The sequence below is a fragment of the Mesocricetus auratus genome, unplaced genomic scaffold (assembly GCF_017639785.1).
Source record: "Mesocricetus auratus isolate SY011 unplaced genomic scaffold, BCM_Maur_2.0 Super-Scaffold_100021, whole genome shotgun sequence".
Lineage (NCBI taxonomy): Eukaryota > Metazoa > Chordata > Mammalia > Rodentia > Cricetidae > Mesocricetus > Mesocricetus auratus.
The window spans coordinates 27,526,044-27,543,836 of NW_024429202.1; positions in this window are offsets into that span (position 1 = coordinate 27,526,044).

Here is a 17,793-nt window from a genome sequence, read left to right on the forward strand (position 1 = left end):
ATTCTCATTTGTTTTGGAATGGTTGTTGTTGGTGGAATTTTATGTGGATTTCCACCACTTTTCCTTTTGCCTGTTTGGTAAAGTGGGGTTATCTATTAGCTATGTTTTTCTGGTTGTAGTTAACTTCCTTGGGTTGGAGTTTTCCTTCCAGAATTTTTTGTAGGGCTGGGTTAGTGGATATGTATTGTTTAAATCTGGTTTTTTTCATGAAATGTTTTCTCCATCTACATTGCTTGAATGTTTTGCTGGGTATAGTAGTCTTGGCTGGCATCTGTGGTCTCTTAATGTTGGTAGAATATCTATCCAGGACCTTCTGAACTTCTGAATTTCATAGTTTCCATGGAGATGTCAGGTGTAATTCCGATAGATTTGCCTTTATATGTTACTTGACCTTTTTCCCTAGCTGCTTTTAATATTCTTTCTTTATTCTGTATGTTTGGGGTCTTGATTATTATGTGTCGAGGGGATTTTTTTTTTGGTCCACCCTATTTTGTGTTCTGTAAGCTTCTTGCACCTTCATTGGCATGTCTTTCTTTAGGTTGGGAAAGTTTTCTTCTATTATTTTTGAATATGTTTTCTGCCCCTTTGAGGTGGGTTTCTTCACCTTCTTCTATAACTACTGTTCTTAAGTTTGGTCTTTTCATGGTGTCCCATATTTCCTGGATATTTTGTGTTAGGGATTTGTTGGACTTAACATTTTCTTTGGCCGATGAATCTAATTCTACTAGTGTAACTTCAACACCTGAGATTCTCTCTTCCATCTCTTGTATTCTGTTGGTTATGCTTGCATCTATAGTACCTGACCATTTTCCCAGCTTTTCTATTTCCAGCATTCCTTCAGTCTGTTCTTTTTTTATTGTTTCTATTTCAGATTTCAGCCCTTGTACTGTTTGAATTATTTCTTGCAATTTTTGCTTTGTCTTTTCTTTCATTTCTTGCATTTTTTGGATTGTTTTTTCTTCCATCTCTTTAAGGGATTTTCTCATATCCTCTTTTAGGGCCTCTATCATTTTCATGAAGTTGTTTGTAATGTCATTCTCTTCTGGTTCATTTGTGTCTGGGTGTTCCAGTCTTGCTGGTATAGGGTCTCTGGTTGTGTCATATTGGTTTTTCTGTTGCCCCTTGTGTTTTTATATTGTATCCTTCCCATCCATTCTTGCAGTGGGTTCCAGAAGGTGCATCTTCCTCTCCTGGTGGGTGTGGGACCAGGGTTCTCTTCTGGTGAGTATAGGCAAGTCCAATGTTTTGGTAGCTCTCCACTTTCTGGTCTCGTGGGTGAAGAAATGGACTAGCATGCTAAGGTGCTTTGAATCCCACTGGGATGGATGGGAGCCCCAGTGGTAGAACCCAGGCACAGGTGTGTGGCCTGGAGACAGGCCCTGATAATCTTAGTCACGTGGGTGGAGCAAGAGACTAGGATCCTGGGGTGCATTGGCTCCTGCTGCCAAGATGGAAGCTGCAGATGGCCCGGAAATGGGCCCTGGTTACCTGGTCCCATGGGTGGAGCAGGAGACTAGGGTGCATTGCCTCCCGCCACTGGGATGGAAGAAGCAGCGGTAGACCCCAAGCACAGGCGACCAGTCTAGTCCTAGTCCCATGGGTGGAGCAGGAGACTAGGGTACCTTGACTTTCACCCCACTCAGGAAAGTTCTTAAAGCATCCTGATAAACCTGAAAAAAATAATCACAGTGTTTATCTGGAAAATACAGTGCTCAAACCATCCGAAATGATAGGATATGGGAAAAATAGAATGGATTAAATAAACAGAGCAAAAGAGCAGAGTTTCCTAAAATAGACACTCACACATTCAGTCCATAACAAATAAGACTTTTCTAATCAATGGTGGGAAAATCTAAGCAACAAAAAGTTTAGGAAAAATTAACTACCTTTAGTAAGATTTTCAACCTTGAAAGAGTCCTGAAAAATAAAACTAGGATATATAAAAACTCTTTAGCAAATTATTTTACATATACTTTTGTACATGTGTATCATAAAGCTATTAAATAAAATATGTAAATATATTTATAGCATTGGCAAAGACTTAATGTAGACATATTTCTTAAAGTAGACATAAAATTTCCTTAAAAGCTGTAAAGTAAAAGAGTGGCAATTTGAATGACAATTTGAATGTCTCACATGATGTCATAAACATAGTTAAAAAATAAAACATGAATTTTCACTTCTGGCCCAGATAAAATAGCACAGCCTGCATTTAGCTTCTACATGACCTGACAACATAAATCAGAGAGAGCTTATAAATCAATGATGATCAGACCTCAGTAACCAAGCAGAGTATCCTAGGCAGACTGAATTCTGGATGGGGACTCACTGTACTGATGGCATGTGCAAGCCTCGGGTTCAGTTCCTAGTACACACAAAAAAGAGTCCTGTAGAGATAGCTCAGTTGGTAAGTCACTTAATTTACAAGCATGAGAGCCTGGGTTCAATGACCAGAACCCATGTGGAAAAAGTTAAGTATGGTGGCATATGTTTGCAGTCCTAGAGCTGAGGAGGCAGAGACAGGTGGCTCTCTGAGATGTGCTAGCCAGCCGGGAGAGCCTACGGGGTATATTCCAAGCCAATACAGAGAGCATTGCCTGAGAGACAAGATCTGAGGTTGTCTTCATACATCCATACATAGTACATACATGTACAGGCACTTTCTCACATACATACACCTATGTTTGCACTCATACATACACAATCAGACATTGTAAGACTTAAAACCCTGGGTTCCATCCCTGGTACCACATAAGCTGGAAATGGTGGCACATTTCTGTAAACTTAGCACTTTGAAGGAGGAGGCAGGAGATTCAGGAGTTCAGGGTCATCTTGCTAGGGAGATAGGGAGGCAGAAGTCATGCTGTATACTTTAGAAAAAGAGAAACAAGACAACATAGGAACAGCTCTGGTAGGGTCCTGCAGAGGCTTGAACTCTAATTTGTCTTGTATGACCTGTATCATGTGGCCCAGCAGTCTCAAAACTGTTGGTCCTTCTTATCTACAGAGGGCATAGGCATTGGCCTAATCTACAAAGTGTTCTTCTGGTGAAGCCACTGCCTACTGTGGGCAGATACCTTTGCTGGCTGTTGTCACTGCAAGCACTGGGTATCTCAAGCCACCTCTCTCTTCTACCAGTATGGTCAGTTCTTGGATATTGGAGCAGTATTTTGACACTGGCATTACCCCCTGTCTGTCTGAACCCATAGTCCAAGTTAGAAAAGATCAACCGGTGTTTGGCAGAACTAGACTGGGCTAGAATTTGCTGATGAGTGAGGCAGAGAGCTGAGGACTAGTTGCCTGAGGACCTCATGCTGTTATTGAGCATAGCCCTGATTATTGCCTTTGGGGTCACCACATCCCTCATAATCTATATGAAAACTCTCAAGGGTTTTCTAGCCCCTCACTGGGTATTGTTACTGCTACTTACAACAAGTGACTGACTTTTTCCAAGCATTGCTGCTGGAGCAGATTACTGATTCAACCACCACCCTTAGAAAGAATTTAGAAATGTAGATGGTTAGTAAAGTTAGGGTAAGATGTTTTTGTTAATAGTTTCGGTGTAGAAAATCTTGGAGAACAATTTCAAGTGTGGCAAGGCACACTTTTTATAGTTAAGTGGGGCCAAGGAACAAGAACAAAGGCAGCTCAGTTATCATTAGCAGACATGCCTTTCTTGCTAAAGATGGGTTGGTGACCAAAGGCAATGATTAATTTCTTGTACCCATTTTTGCCCTCAGCTTCCTGTTATGATTTAATAAATTATTGATGAGTAGGAGTACACTCTGAGGATTTAAAGTAGAAATGACTGATGTTTTTTTAATATGTAGAAGTTTAGATTTGTGATTTTTTAAAATATTTTTATATGATTACCTTTTGAGGTAAAAAAAATAAAATGGTTGATCTTTGCTTTGTAACCAAAAATAACCTCCTGCCAATATGAAAGAAACTTGGTGAAATATACTTGGCTTGCTTAAAATTTTGTTAATCCATTATAAAAGAATCATTGCTCTGGGGTAAAGATGTTACAGTGGAAAGATTAATACAAAGAAAAATATTTAACTACTTGTGGGCTTCTAAGAAAAGCATGTATCACAATGTGATTTCTTCTTGGAGATTTTGATTTGCTTTTGAAAAATATATAACTTGTAGCTTGAGGTAATCTTTTGTTGCAGAGAATTTTTGTCTTAGGAGTTATAAAAGGGATAAGAGAAAAGTAAGAGAAGTAGAAGCGAAACTCGGGAAAGATGTAGAAGAAAAAAACATGAGGGAAGATGTAGAAGAAAAAACATCAGGGAAGATGTAGAAGGAAAACATCAGGGAAGATGTAGAAGGAAAACATCAGGGAAGATGTAGAAGAAAAAGAATCAGGGAAGATGTAGAAGGAAAACATCAAGGAAGAGGTAGAAGGAGAACAACTGGGAAGAAGGAGGAGGAGGGGGAAACAACTGGATAGAATAACAGAACAGGAAAAGAACAGAGTAGGTGCAGAGAAAGAAAAAATAAAACGAAGGATTTAACTTTTGCCCCTCAGATGAATTTCCCGTGGGTGTCTGTCCAGTGGTTTGCCCACTCTAAGTCACCTCTTCAGTTTCTCCGACCTGCTGATGGCAGATCCCTCATCATCTTTCAGGCTGGGGAGCCTTTGATCAAGGTCCACACAAGGATGACTTGTAAACTCACATGTGTACTTGATGCCTGACAAGTGGCTGAAGGGTGCCTACTGTGAAATGGGTTTCAGTCGAGGTGACTTGTATAATCCTGGTTCTGGTGCAGTTGGATTTGATAGGGAGAGAAGGGCAGGTTCAGATGCCAAGGGAAGTGAGGACCTAAGGACTGTATCCTCCAACTTCATGTTCTGGTACGGAACTCCAAAGAATCGAAGGAATCCCGATCTTAATCTTCTCATCTTGTGCTGGTTAGTTTTATGTCATTGGAGAGGGAGAGAGCATTGATTGATAAAATGCTTCCAAAAGACCTGGGTGTAGGCAAGCCTGTAGATTATTTTCTTAAATAGTAATTGACAGGGAAGGACTCATCCCATTGTGGATAGGGCCAGCCCTGGGCTGGTGGTCCTAGGTTCTAAAAGAAAGTAGGCTGAGCAAGCTATGAGGAGCAAGACAGTAAGCAGCACCCCTCTATGGCCTCTGCCTCAGCTCCTGCCTCCAGGTTCCAAACCTGCTTGAGTTCCTGCCCTGATTTCCAGCAATGATGGACTGTAGCGTGGAAGTGTAAGTCAAACACCACCTCCTCATCTTGCTTTGGGTCATGGTGTTTCATCATAGCAATAGTAACCCTAAAAACACACCTGGAATGGCATGAAGGCATGCTCTCAAAGAGGAAAAATGGAACAGAACATATATCACATTATTAGCAATCCTTTTCAGATATGTGGGCATATGATCTGTGAGCTTCCATTGCTACTCTTACTCAGCCCCACAAATGTCAAGTGTCCATTTCTACTCAATTGACAGGGAAGAATGTACATAGTGTACATATTTAAAGGCCTTCGTCCATTAAAATCAGGGCTGTGAGCAAAGGTCCATCCTTGCCTGGTTTGTCATGTATCCCAGCATCGAAGGTTGTTCTTGTTACATTGAAAAACTTTTTTAAAATCCTTATTTTGAGCAAGGTCCTGTGAACAAAACAACTGTCATTTTCATCTGATCCAGTGTGCATGATTGCAAGAGTCCCTCAGAGCTGGGTCTGCTGAGCATTGACATTTCCTCACAGGAGAAATGATGGGGGTGGGTCACTGGGCACTCACGGGAGAGGCCAGCCCCTTCTCCCAGCCATTTGTCTGCTATCTACATGCGGATTTAGAGTACTGGGAGGCATTAATGGACATAAGTTGAGGCAGGTTGACTGAAAGGGGCTGTATCTGTCTGTCCTATGAGGAAGCTACCATCTGTGTATGACAAAGACTTTCCATTTCAAGTGTGTTGGGATCATCCACACTTCTCCTGACCAAGGCTCTGTAAGAAAGGCCAGTATCATTTGCTGGTGTCATTCTTTGGTTTGTCATTGGGACCTTAGGAGGTGGAGGTGGAGGTAGATATTGCTTATTTCCCAGAGAAGGAATTCTCACTATAGTTTCAATCTATCTCCCTTCACTCATGCCCTCCCACCTGTTTGTGCTCTCTCTCTCTCTCTCTCTCTCTCTCTCTCTCTCTCTCTCTCTCTCTCTCTCTCTCTCTTGTGTACACACATGCACAGGTGCTCATGCATTCACATGTGTGATTATAAACATGCACATACATGTGCAAGTCAGAGGACAATCTTGGATATGGGTGTGAGTCCTTACCTTTCAACTTGTTTGAGGCCAGGTGTGTTTGTCATTCCTTTGCTGCTACTACGTACACCAGGGCTACATGACTCCCAAGCTTCCAGGGACTCTCCTGCCTCCATATCATCTCGCTGTAGAAGTGCTAGGATTATAAGCAAGTGCCTGAATTCACAGGGATTCTGGGGATCTGAACTCAGATCTCCATGCTTGTGCATAAGCTATCTCTCTTGTTTGTGCTATTTTGTCTCAATGAAAGAAAGTCTCTGAGTTCCACAGAGCAGAGATTTTGGCTAATACTGTCAGAGTCTCTGGGGGCCCCTGGATCAAAGACGGAGAGGGTGGAGTACGCTGTCTGCCCATCCTGCAGGCACCCTGAAACCGGGAGACAGTCAGGGAGTCAAAGTGAGAACACGTTTATTGCTTAACAGGGAGCCTTTTTAAAGTAAAAAAAAACACAGGGCCAGGAAAAGTATTACCCAATAATTTTAAAGGTATCCCTATGACATATACAGCGTCCTATCCCCTCTCAGGCACCGTCTGTGAGTGTGATGACCTCATCCAGTGTGACTTCGGACAACCAATTGCTTTTCTTAGTAAACACTTGAAACCTCGCCTCCTTAGCTTCCTCTCAGGGCCATCTTGTAATGGCACTGGCCAGTCATCAGCTTGGGCCACTCTCCCTCCTGCCAGGACATGCCTGTGCTCCTCCACATAATACTAACCAAAGAATGGAGACAATTTGGATGCATATGACTAAATTGACTTTCTGGGAAACCTTGAGGGTAGGACATAGTCTGACAACAACACAAAACAGCTGAGGGAAAGGGGGCCTGCAGCCCTGGTCATAAACTGTCAGTAGGGATCTGCTGCCATGGGGATTTGTCTGCACCCTTCTTTGTGTTCCCAGCTTCTCCCTGGCTTCTATCTCCAGTGTGTCACTAGTATTTCTCTCTAGGGGCACCTGTTCTTGGCACTGAGATCTACTAGAGTTCCCTGGAACATAAAACATGGCACTTAAAGGAAACATGTATGCTACTCAATGGACTTTTCTCCCATCCCACCCTCTTTTCACTAACTCTCTTGAGTTACTCAAAGAACCCCACACTATTACCTTCCCCAAATTTCCCCACTGTCCCTTACACACAGCCCTTTCATGTGTGCGTGTTATGGTGCAACCAATTATTTTAGTTTCATTTTTTTGGTGTGAAAAGCAACTCTAAAGGAAAAGCGATTATTTTGCTTACATTTCTTGGCCACAGTCCATCATTTCAGAAGTCAAGGCAGGAACTTGAAGCAGTTAGTCCGATTCGTAGTCAATAACCAAGAGGGAATTTATACATGCATTGTTTATATTCTGCCCATTTTCTCCACAATTATGTGGTCCAGACTGTAAGCCTAGGGAATGGTGTCACTCACTTTCAGGCAGGGTCTTCCCACATCAGTTAATGTGGCAGAGAGAGTCTCCCACAGCCACGCCCACAGGCCAGCCTCATCTAGACAACCCCTCATTGAGGCTCTTTCCAAGTGACTCTAGATTACATTGGCAGGTAAAGGTAGCCACCACACAAGCCACCAACTATACATGAGAATCTCTATCACAGAGAGCATTATTTCCTCTTGGCCTAGCAGATACAGACTCACAGGACATTAAGCATTCTTGGGTATCATTTCTTGACAGTGTTTCTTTCTAATTTTTATCATATAAATCTATTTGTCGCCTGTAGCCACATACAGTTATTCAATGTCATGTGTGATGCCGAGAACTTTACATCAATTTCTTAATTTTATTTCCACAGCAACTTACTAAAGATTTGTTATCACGATTTCCATATTGCAAGTGAGAAAACAGCTTGAGAAAGATTAAGGACTGCCGCGCGGTGTCACATGATGAATAACGTCAATGCTGAAGTTCAAGTGCGTGTGCACTTTTGATGATGAGCACCCTTTGCCTTGGCTCTCACATTTTGTGCTGCCCTCTGGAGGGTCTATGCAAGAGCTGGGTCTGGGTCTTGTACTTCTCAGAGTCTTATGGCCATTGCCTTCCATTATATCACTGAAGAAGGTGCTGCTGAACTGCTGGAAAATCCTCAGACTCCCAAGGTTGCTCCTCACACCCTTTCACTGGCCTCTGACAAACCCAAATAGACAGCATGTGACAAGGGAATTTACTCTGGGGATGCTGCCTTGAGTTGCAAGGGTGTGGCAGATTGGTAGGTTATAAGCATGCACAACTTGACACGTGTCTAAGTGTACACTCTGATGAAGAGTGCACTTCATAAGGTCAGTGTCTTGTATCAAGAAACCCCAGGATTGAGGATGCTCTACCCATCAATGGCTGCTTGACAAGGGCCAAGCTTTTCAGTCTTTATGATGGCATATTCCTAAAAGACAACTAGGAAAACCTGTTTTTCTGCAATAAATACAAGAGTCCTGGAGTGATTCCTTGCAATTTCTGGAAATGGTGGGAGTGGAGGATTCAGAATGGGAAAGTAGTTGATTTGGAGCAGCAGTTGAAGATGAAGTGGTTTTACATGGAGGGACAAAGGGAAGGGACTGAGAAAGCCCAGATGACAAAGCAGTGATGTAATTTAGTCCCATTTTCCTACAGCCAGTATGTCTTGAAACATGTATCAGTTTTCAAGTCTCCACTGGTCCAGGCTGGCTTAACAGGGAATAAGGCAGGATGCTCAGTGTGGTCAAAATAAGAAACAGGAAGGGATATTCTTTTCTCTCCTCCTCTCTGAAATGAGAATCGAGTTGCGGTCAGCCTGTGGCTGGAAGCCCAACCTAGAGGGCATTTTGAGGAATTTGTCTATGTAAGTTCAAGTAGTGTACTGGACGGTATACTGGATCAATTGAGTAAGCAGTAGATTAGAAAGGGCATTACAGGTACAATCTCAGCACTCAATAGGCAGAGACAGATAGATCTCTGAGTTCAGTACCACAGATCAAATTCCAGGACAGCTAGAGCTACACAGAGGAATCCTATCTCAAAGAAGCCAAAACCAAAAGAAAATAATTAAAATCATACCTCACTGACAGCTGACCTGAGCTTGTGGGAGCTTACGGACTCTAGACCGACAGCTGGGGAGCCTGTGTGGGACCCAACTAGGCCCTCTGCATGTGGGTGACATTTGTGTAGCTTAGTCTGTTTGTGGAGCCCCTGGTACTGGGACCAAGACCCATTCCTGGTGCACGAGCTGGCATTTTGGAGCCCATTCCCTATGATGGGTTGCCTTGCTCAGCCTTGTGGCAGGGGAAGGGGCTTGGTCCTGCTTCATCTTAATCTGCCAGGTTTGTTGACTCCCCATGGGAGGCCTTACCCTTTCCGAGGGGTGTGGTTTGGAGAGTAGGTGGGAAAGACTGGCAGGAGGGGAGGAAGGGGGAACTGTGGTTGGTATGTAAAAATGAATAAAAAATTTTAAATTAAAGCAAAATTATACTTCTTTTATACAAACTATACTGAATTTTTTTCAAAAGATGGTGAAAATATCTACATTTTTTTAGAAAACTTCATTCAAGCAAGACAAGGGGGTCTGCATGAATAATCACATAAAAACCCCACAATTAAAGTCCTTACTTTAATATCACAATAATGCAATATCATCTTTTTTGTGTGTTACTAAAATCAGGATTAGCATCGCTTTTATCATTTAGAAATATACTAAGCAACATTCTAACCATCATTTAAATTGGACAGGGTTGAAGCGGTATAAAGCACCGCCCTTTCCCTTGGCCGAAGGGCCCCGTCTTCTATCTAGTGACTCCTCTGCTCACCTTCACTTCCCAGGGTCTTACTGTGCAAAGGTCACAACTCTTTAGTAGCACTTGCTTATTTGATTACTGATTTACAGAAAATCTGTATAATGCATCAGATTTATAAATGTTAAATCCTATTTTATCCGGCAAACTAAGTTTTATGATCACAGTGTCACTTCCTGGGAATGTTTCAAATAACATTAGCTCTTTGCATTTGGAATTCTTCCCCTGTTCAGACAGTGACGATCCAGAAAGGGAAGGCACTATGCAATGGGGAGATGTACTTAGCATGGTGCAGGTATTCTTTCATTCTTTTGTGGGATAATTTTGAATGCAGATAGTTTGCTTAATCTAACTATCTGTTTTGATGCTTTTGTTGTTGTTGGTATTGCCCTAGGAAACCTAATCCACAGCGATAGAGATTTCTTTTGAGTTTCGTCTAAGACTTTGCTCTTGAGTCTGGGTTATTTTGCCCTACATTGTATTTATAGAGCTAGATAAGGGCACAAAGGGATATTAAAGTGTCTAAGGGCAGGGACGGATCCCAATCTTGTGCATTTGCACAGGAAGTCCCCACTGAGCTGCCCTTCCAGCTGCCAGGTTTATCTTTTGGCATACCACAATCCTGAGCCTGTTTTTGGACATTACTGTTCTGTCTGTCTTTTGAAAAGCATTGTTTTAAATTTAATTATTAATGAGGAGAGCATGTGCACATGCGACCATGCTTGTGTGGAGGTCAGGGCCACATTTTAGGAGTCAGTTTTCTCCTTCCTCCTTTGTATGAGTTACGGAAATCAAACTTGGCCCTTAAGTTTGTGAGACAAATGAGTTTCCCTCTAAGCCATCTCACCAGCCCCATTTTTTACTTTTATTTTCGTAATTTTTGAACATGTAATTTTGTACAGGTGTACATTTATCTTGATAATATGCACTCTCCCTCCCTCCCACCAGCTCTCTCTTGGGTCCCCTCCAGACACAGCTCCCTCCAAACTTCGTGCCCTCTCTTTCGTAAGTTCATAGAACCTATTGAGTTCAATTTGTGCTGCCCGTATGTGGGGTTGTGCTACTGAGTACTGGGTAACCTACTAGAGGCCACCTTCCAAAGTAACATGATTCTTTCTCCTTCAGCAGCCATCCACTGGTGGTAACTCCTCAGGCATAGGGAGTATCTTCCCATTAGGTGGTAGGATTTTAAATGGCTTGATCTTGTGCAGGTCTTATGCAGGTAACCTCAGCTGCTCTGTGTTTCTGTGTGCACCTTCAATGTCCTGTCTAGAGGGTAGCATTTCACAGAACTCCTTTCTATCCTCGGTTGCTTACATTTTTCTACCCCATTCTTCAGGGATGTTTTCTGAGTCTTGCTTGTGGCGATGGTGATAATGGCAGTGGGGATGCAGATGTCCCGTGTATGGATGAACAATCGCAGTCAGCACTTTGAATAGTAATGAGTAGCTGCATTAACCACTCCCTGTTGCAATATAAAGCTTCTGTGACCGAAGTTGAGAGCAGTTCTTTTCTGTGGAGGGTTTTGAATTGTGTGTGTGTGTGTGTGTGTGTGTGTGTGTGTGTGTGTGTGTGTGTGCATGCTTGCTTTTCATCCATCGCCCCTGCCTCACAATTCCCAGAACACTTCATATTTCTTCAGTGACTAGAACAATGAACACTCTTTTCTTAAAAGTGGTTTGCCTTTTATCCTTGATTCCTGCAGCAGCTTTTGAGCCACTCCAGAGCAATACAGGTGAAAAGCCATCTTGTTATAATGCTGGGGCCTCTCAGAAGCAGACCTCAGAAAGCAACATCTTTTCCCTCTGACATCCTTTTGCCCTCTCTACCTGCTCATTTTTTCTTTCCAAAGCAAGCCACAGAATCTAAAATTATTTTCCCAGGTGCAGTCATAGAAACTAAAAATAGTCTCCAGTCTTCCTTGTTTGTCTGCCTTGGACCTGGCCATGAAGAAAATCTCTTACCTGATAGTATAGCATAAGACCCCAATTTTATAAAAGTTTCTGCCCTGTTCCTTCGAGGAAGGAATGGGGCACAAAGAATTAACATTAATGTGACCTCAAAGGTTTCCTGGCTTTCTCCAGTCTGTCAACCTTCATTCATACCTATTTCGTCCAGTTACATTTCTTCTTGGCTACTCTTCAGTAAATCAGACTTATAAATTGAACTTGAGGTGCTTTGGATCACTGAATGCTTGGAGTATTATAGGAATGTAAATAGAAATTCACCCATATCCAAAGAGGGTGTTGGTACCCCAACTCCATGGGACCTCCTCTACTTGGACCCTTTCAGAGCTCTACATGTGGCAGGGAAGTTAGGCAGGGAGAGGGACATGGATGTTAACTAATAAAGAAACCAACGGTAGGAAAAGACTAGAAACTACATGTAAGAGTAAGAGCATGTTCAAGAAAAGTCCATGGTCTTCAAATGTCAGAAAAGGCTAGAGCTATGTAAATGACCAACAAGGGACTTAAACTCTCTTGGCTCAGGGTATTTGAGTTCTGGACTTTCCCAGGCTCTCTGGACACTTCTGTTCTTGGAACCCTTTTCTATCTCTTAATAAACTGTATCTCTAAAGGCCAGAGCCCAGAGGCAGAGGTGGAGAACAAAATTACCCACAATGCCTTTGAGTAGAGATGCCTTGAGGATTACATTTAGAGAGAAGCTTCAACAACGAAGAACCATTGATATTGGGCAATCAGGGTCCTAAGGGGCAGAGAAGTTGCCCATTGCCTTTATGAGGCTAACAGAGAAGAGGAGAAGAGAAGAGGAGAGAAGAGAAGAGGAGAGAAGAGAAGAGGAGAGAAGAGAAGAGGAGAGAAGAGAAGAGAAGAGAAGAGAAGAGAAGAGAAGAGAAGAGAAGAGAAGAGAAGAAGAGGGGAGAAGAGGAAACAGCCCTGTTGTTTGGATTAAGCTAGAATGGAGGGTAGCCTCATGGTAGCAGACAGCAACATGGTTGGGCTGGGAGTTTTAAAGAAAAGGGGAGCCTGAAACACCAGAAAAAGCATATTTAGGTTTTTGCCAGCATCTTGAGAAAGATACAAAAAGAAAAAAGAGAAATAGTTAAGCTTTTCTGAGTCAGAACTGAGAAAAGAGGTTAGAGACACTAGAACCTTATAGGGGGCCTGTAGGGACTGTGCTCAGTATCCCTGAATCCTGAGAAGAAAAACACATCATTTCTTTAAAGGAATAATTATTTACCTACTTCTTTAGAATGGCTTATGTTATGCCTTCCATCCTAGCAGTGGGTCCTACCTTCTGGCCAGGTAACTGATGAGCTCAACTAGACTAGTTCTTTTATGCTTTGGGTGGCTTGGAACGTTAGGTCTCCACCCAGGCCAGAAAAATAGCTTTCCATGATAGACCCCCCCAGGACCTTGACCAAGGCAAGCAGGTCAGAGGCCAGAAAACCCAAACATTTCTGGCCTCCAGTGAGGACAGGACCAAGGGCATTTCTGGAGCTGCTGCTTCTGGGGCATTGGCACTTACTACCCATGCAGTTTCTCCTCCTGGTTTCATCACCACAAACCAGAGTCCAAGGGGGAGTCTACAATGAGGCTCAGGGAAAAGAATCTCCATCTGGGCAGTATGTCTTTGTGACTGCAGTTGGGGAATGGGCTGGTGTTTCCAGGTTCTTGACCTTTTATCCAAGGATCCTCAATAAAGGCTCACACAGGCTTGCAAAGTAGCAAGGGGATTTCATTCGTATGAAATCGACAGAATGTTCAGGTACATCATCAGGAGTGATGGTGGATGTGGAGGTTTCAATGAGAATGCTCCCCATAGGCTCAGATTGTTTAAACGCTTGGTTCCTGGTTGGCAGCACTGCTGGGGAGGCTTAGGAGATATGGCCTTGATGGAGGAAGCCTGTCACTGGGGCATGGGGGGGGGCTGTGGGAGTTGAACCTTGTACAACCTCCAGTTCTCTCTGTTTTGGGCTTGCATTTGGGTTGTGCACCCTTAACTCCTGGTCCCGCTGCCACGCTTGCTACCTGCTGCCAGGCTTCCCTGCAATGACGGAATCCTACTGTTCTGAAACCACAAGCTGAAACACACCCTTCCTTTGTAAGTTGCTGTGGCCATAGAGTTTACCGCAGCAACAGAAAAGTGACAAATACAGCAGGCCACATGAGTGACAGTCCTCAAGGGCCCTGGTTACAGTTTGGGGCTTCCTTTTATGGAGTTGAACACACCTTTCTTACTTTGATGAAATGTGGGTGGGTCTGTAGTTTTACTGACAGCTGTTAAGTTATGTAACATTTTCTTCACTATGCATGTCCATGATGCATCTGATGTTTAATCGCATGCATGCCCAATCATGTTTAGGTATAAGAATGCTAAGTAGGGAATTGTTCTAGTTCACTTCTCTGTCCCTGTGATAAAACAGTGACAATACCAATTTGAGGGGGGGGGCGAAGGGTTTATTTCTTCTTCTTTTTTTAAAATATTTTATTTATTGTGTATACAGTCTTTTGCCTGCATGCCAGCAGAGGGCACCAGATCTCATTCAAGGCTGTTGTAAGCCACCATGTGGTTGCTGGGAATTGAACTCAGGATCTCTGGAAGAGCAGTCAGTGCTCTTAACCGCTGAGCCATCTTCTTACACTTCCACATCACAGTCCATCATTGAGGGGAGTTGGGGCCAGTTTCAGCAAACATAAACAGATCATGACAAGTTACCAATAGAGTGCACATTATACCTAACAAGTATTTTCTAGGGGAATAAAAGACTCCTCATGAAAGTAGAGAGTTCTTTTACCTCTCTTAGTCTAAACGGAAGAGAATGAGCCAGCTAGACAATGAGACCTTTTAATCTCATTTTTTTTTATTTTACTTTTGAGATGGGTTCTCTCTATGTATCCCAGGCTAGCCTGGAACCTGCAATCCCCCTGCCTCGATGTTCCCAGTTTTGAGGTTACAGTCATTACCACCATGGTTGGCTTAGAATGGAGACCACTTAATGGGAATCAGGAAGCATGCACAATGATCCCATGCCTGCCTATTGGCCAGTGATGAGAGTGAGAAGATGGGGGATGTTGTGTGTGTTCTCTGTTCTCCTCAGACACCTACTTGCCCCCAGAAGCATTGACTGTGAAGGATAGGTCTTAGGGTCTTCTCTCACGCTGCTCTTCTCTGAAGCAAGAACTCCAGGTAGAGTGCTGTGGGTACTGGCCTTTTTATTTCCCGCTTAGGAGACAGCAAGGAGCACTGGATTGAGAACGTAGAGGTGAGAAGTTGGAATCCCTTCGTCCCATTCACCACAGACTTGCATTGTTGCTGTCAGACATTCTTGTAGCTGGTGGGGATTCCTGTCAGACGTTGTAATCAATGCTACCCTCATTCTCTAACTCCCATTTCTTCATCAGGCTCTGCAGGAAATTTGCTCTTCAGTGAGAGGACTCTGCAGCATGACCTATCATCATAGTTAATGGAAATGGTGCAGTTCAGTCTTTACATTCTATGAGGAAACCAGCATCCCTGGTGCTATGATAACGTTCCTCCCCATTACCTCTTAAAGAGCCCCACGGACTGCCAAAGGAGACGTGTCTGCAGGTGGAGGCTAGCCACATGTCTCATCAAAACCAAATCATGTGTTCATTTGCCCTGCGATTGGCTTGCATCTGACTTAGTAATTTGAAACCCTTTTTGACATACAGGGGGTACAAGAAGGAACCACTGTGTTAGATGATGCAGCTGACAGAGGAGCCCCCTCCGCATCCCCATCTCCTCTTTCAAACAGAGGGGAAGCGGGGTTTTCTTTCTGGAAAGGTGGCTTTCTGGGTTAGTGCCCCTCCTTTGGGGACAGTAATGGCTCAGAAAGTTCCCTTTAAAGGCTCCTTGAGTGCTCCATCCTGCCTAATGACTCATAGAGAGAGAGAGTCCCACATGGGGTGTGGGGAGGGCACCAATCACATACAGCGTGACAGGACTGCAGCCCCCGAGTTGGGACAGATCCTTAAAGATGTGTCCTCCTTGAGAAAAGGCTAATGGCCTCATTTCTTTGGGCTACAGAATGGGAATCCTTCCTCCAGGGGCCGACACTCTGAATGTCAGCCTTCTGATGAATGGTCCCTTTCAGCAATAACTCTGCCTCCCTGTCATGCTGGAGGAGAAAAAGACCTTTCTGCAAGCCCAGACTGTAACTTGATGGGCTCTCCTCTCCCTGGGAGTCTCTTCTGGCCTGGCCCTGATGCAGAGTGCTGGGGTTTCTCTGTCACAGGACCCAGGGTGCCAGAAACAGAACACGATCTCACCGAGTTTGACCCTGCAGACGGCTATTTGTACATTGTTGAGCTGTCTGACTCTGCATGGGTCATGTTCAGTGGACTCTTCCCATGCTCCTGAGAGAGAGCTGGGCTCTTGTCCCTCTGTCTTCACAGAATCACAGACGCTTCTCCTGAAATGGTCTGGTTGGTGATTCATCCAGTGGAGAAGAGTCACAGTCTGCAAAGCACTGGGACCCGCTGTTGGAGCACTCACATGCACTGCAATTGACTCGCACCTAAAGGAATAAGGAATGGGGAATGGCAGGGCTGGAGAGGTGGTGCAGTTGGTAAGCAGTTTGCCTTGCAAGCATGAGGGTCTGCGTTTGATCCCTGGAACCCATGTTTAAAATGGAATCTGAGCATGGGAGCAGGCCAGAGTTTCTGTCCCACTAGTCGCTTCCAAGTAACCTCATAGAGGCTTAGTATTAATTATAAATGCTTGGCCAATAGCTCAGGTTTGTTACTAGCTAATTCTTACATTTAAATTAACCCATATCTCTTATCTAGGCTTTGCCATGTTGCTTGATACCTATTCTCAGCATGACATGCCCATCTTGCTTCTCTCTGTGTCTGCTCAGACTCTTCTGACTCAGCCGTTCTTCCTCAGCATTCAGTCTGCCTCTCCTGCCTAACGTTATCCTGTTCAGCTATTGGCCAGTCTGCTTTTTTATTAAACCAATCAGAGTAATACATACTCAGAGTGTACAGAAGGATTATTCTACAGCATGGGAGAATACTCTTGTAATTCCAGTTATGGGGAGGCAGTGGATCCCTGGGACGTGCTAGTCACATATGTTCCAGGTTCCAGGTCAGTAATGGACCCTGCCTTGCAAAACAAGATGAATGGTACCTCAACAATGACTCTAGGTTATTCTCTGCTCTTCAAATACTTTTATGCCCATGTCTGCACATGAGAGGGAAGGAGGGAGGGAGGGAGGGAAGAATGGAGGGAGAAGAGAGAGAGAGAGAGAGAGAGAGAGAGAGAGAGAGAGAGAGAGAGAGAGAGAGAGAGAGAGAGATATGAAAAAGCAGGCTTGAAAACTAAGGCTATTTTTCTGTCTTAGCAAGATCTACCAAAGGAATTGAAATATATCTTGCTTCTAAAAAAACCTTGTGAGGGAATGTTCAAGCCAGCAGTCCTCTTTTATGCCTTTTTCTTTTTTATGGCTCAAGATACATCTGAGGAGAATACATATTTAGACCAGACAAAATTATATTATGTGCTAGGGAGTGTCGATGTGGGACTCAGGTTGACAACATTCAGACGAGACTGTTGGGGCTTTGGAGAAACAGTTCCTGGCTGCACTCTGGGTAGCTGCGTGTGTATTCCCACTCCTGGAGACGTGGATAAGATCACCTTCCATCTCTTGCCTGTACTTTTCTGTGAAGAGGAGAAGTTTCCCTGAGCCACTTTGGAGTCGGCCGAACATTGGATGCTGTGGAATCTGAGTGGCCCCAGCACACCAGGAATGTGTCTGG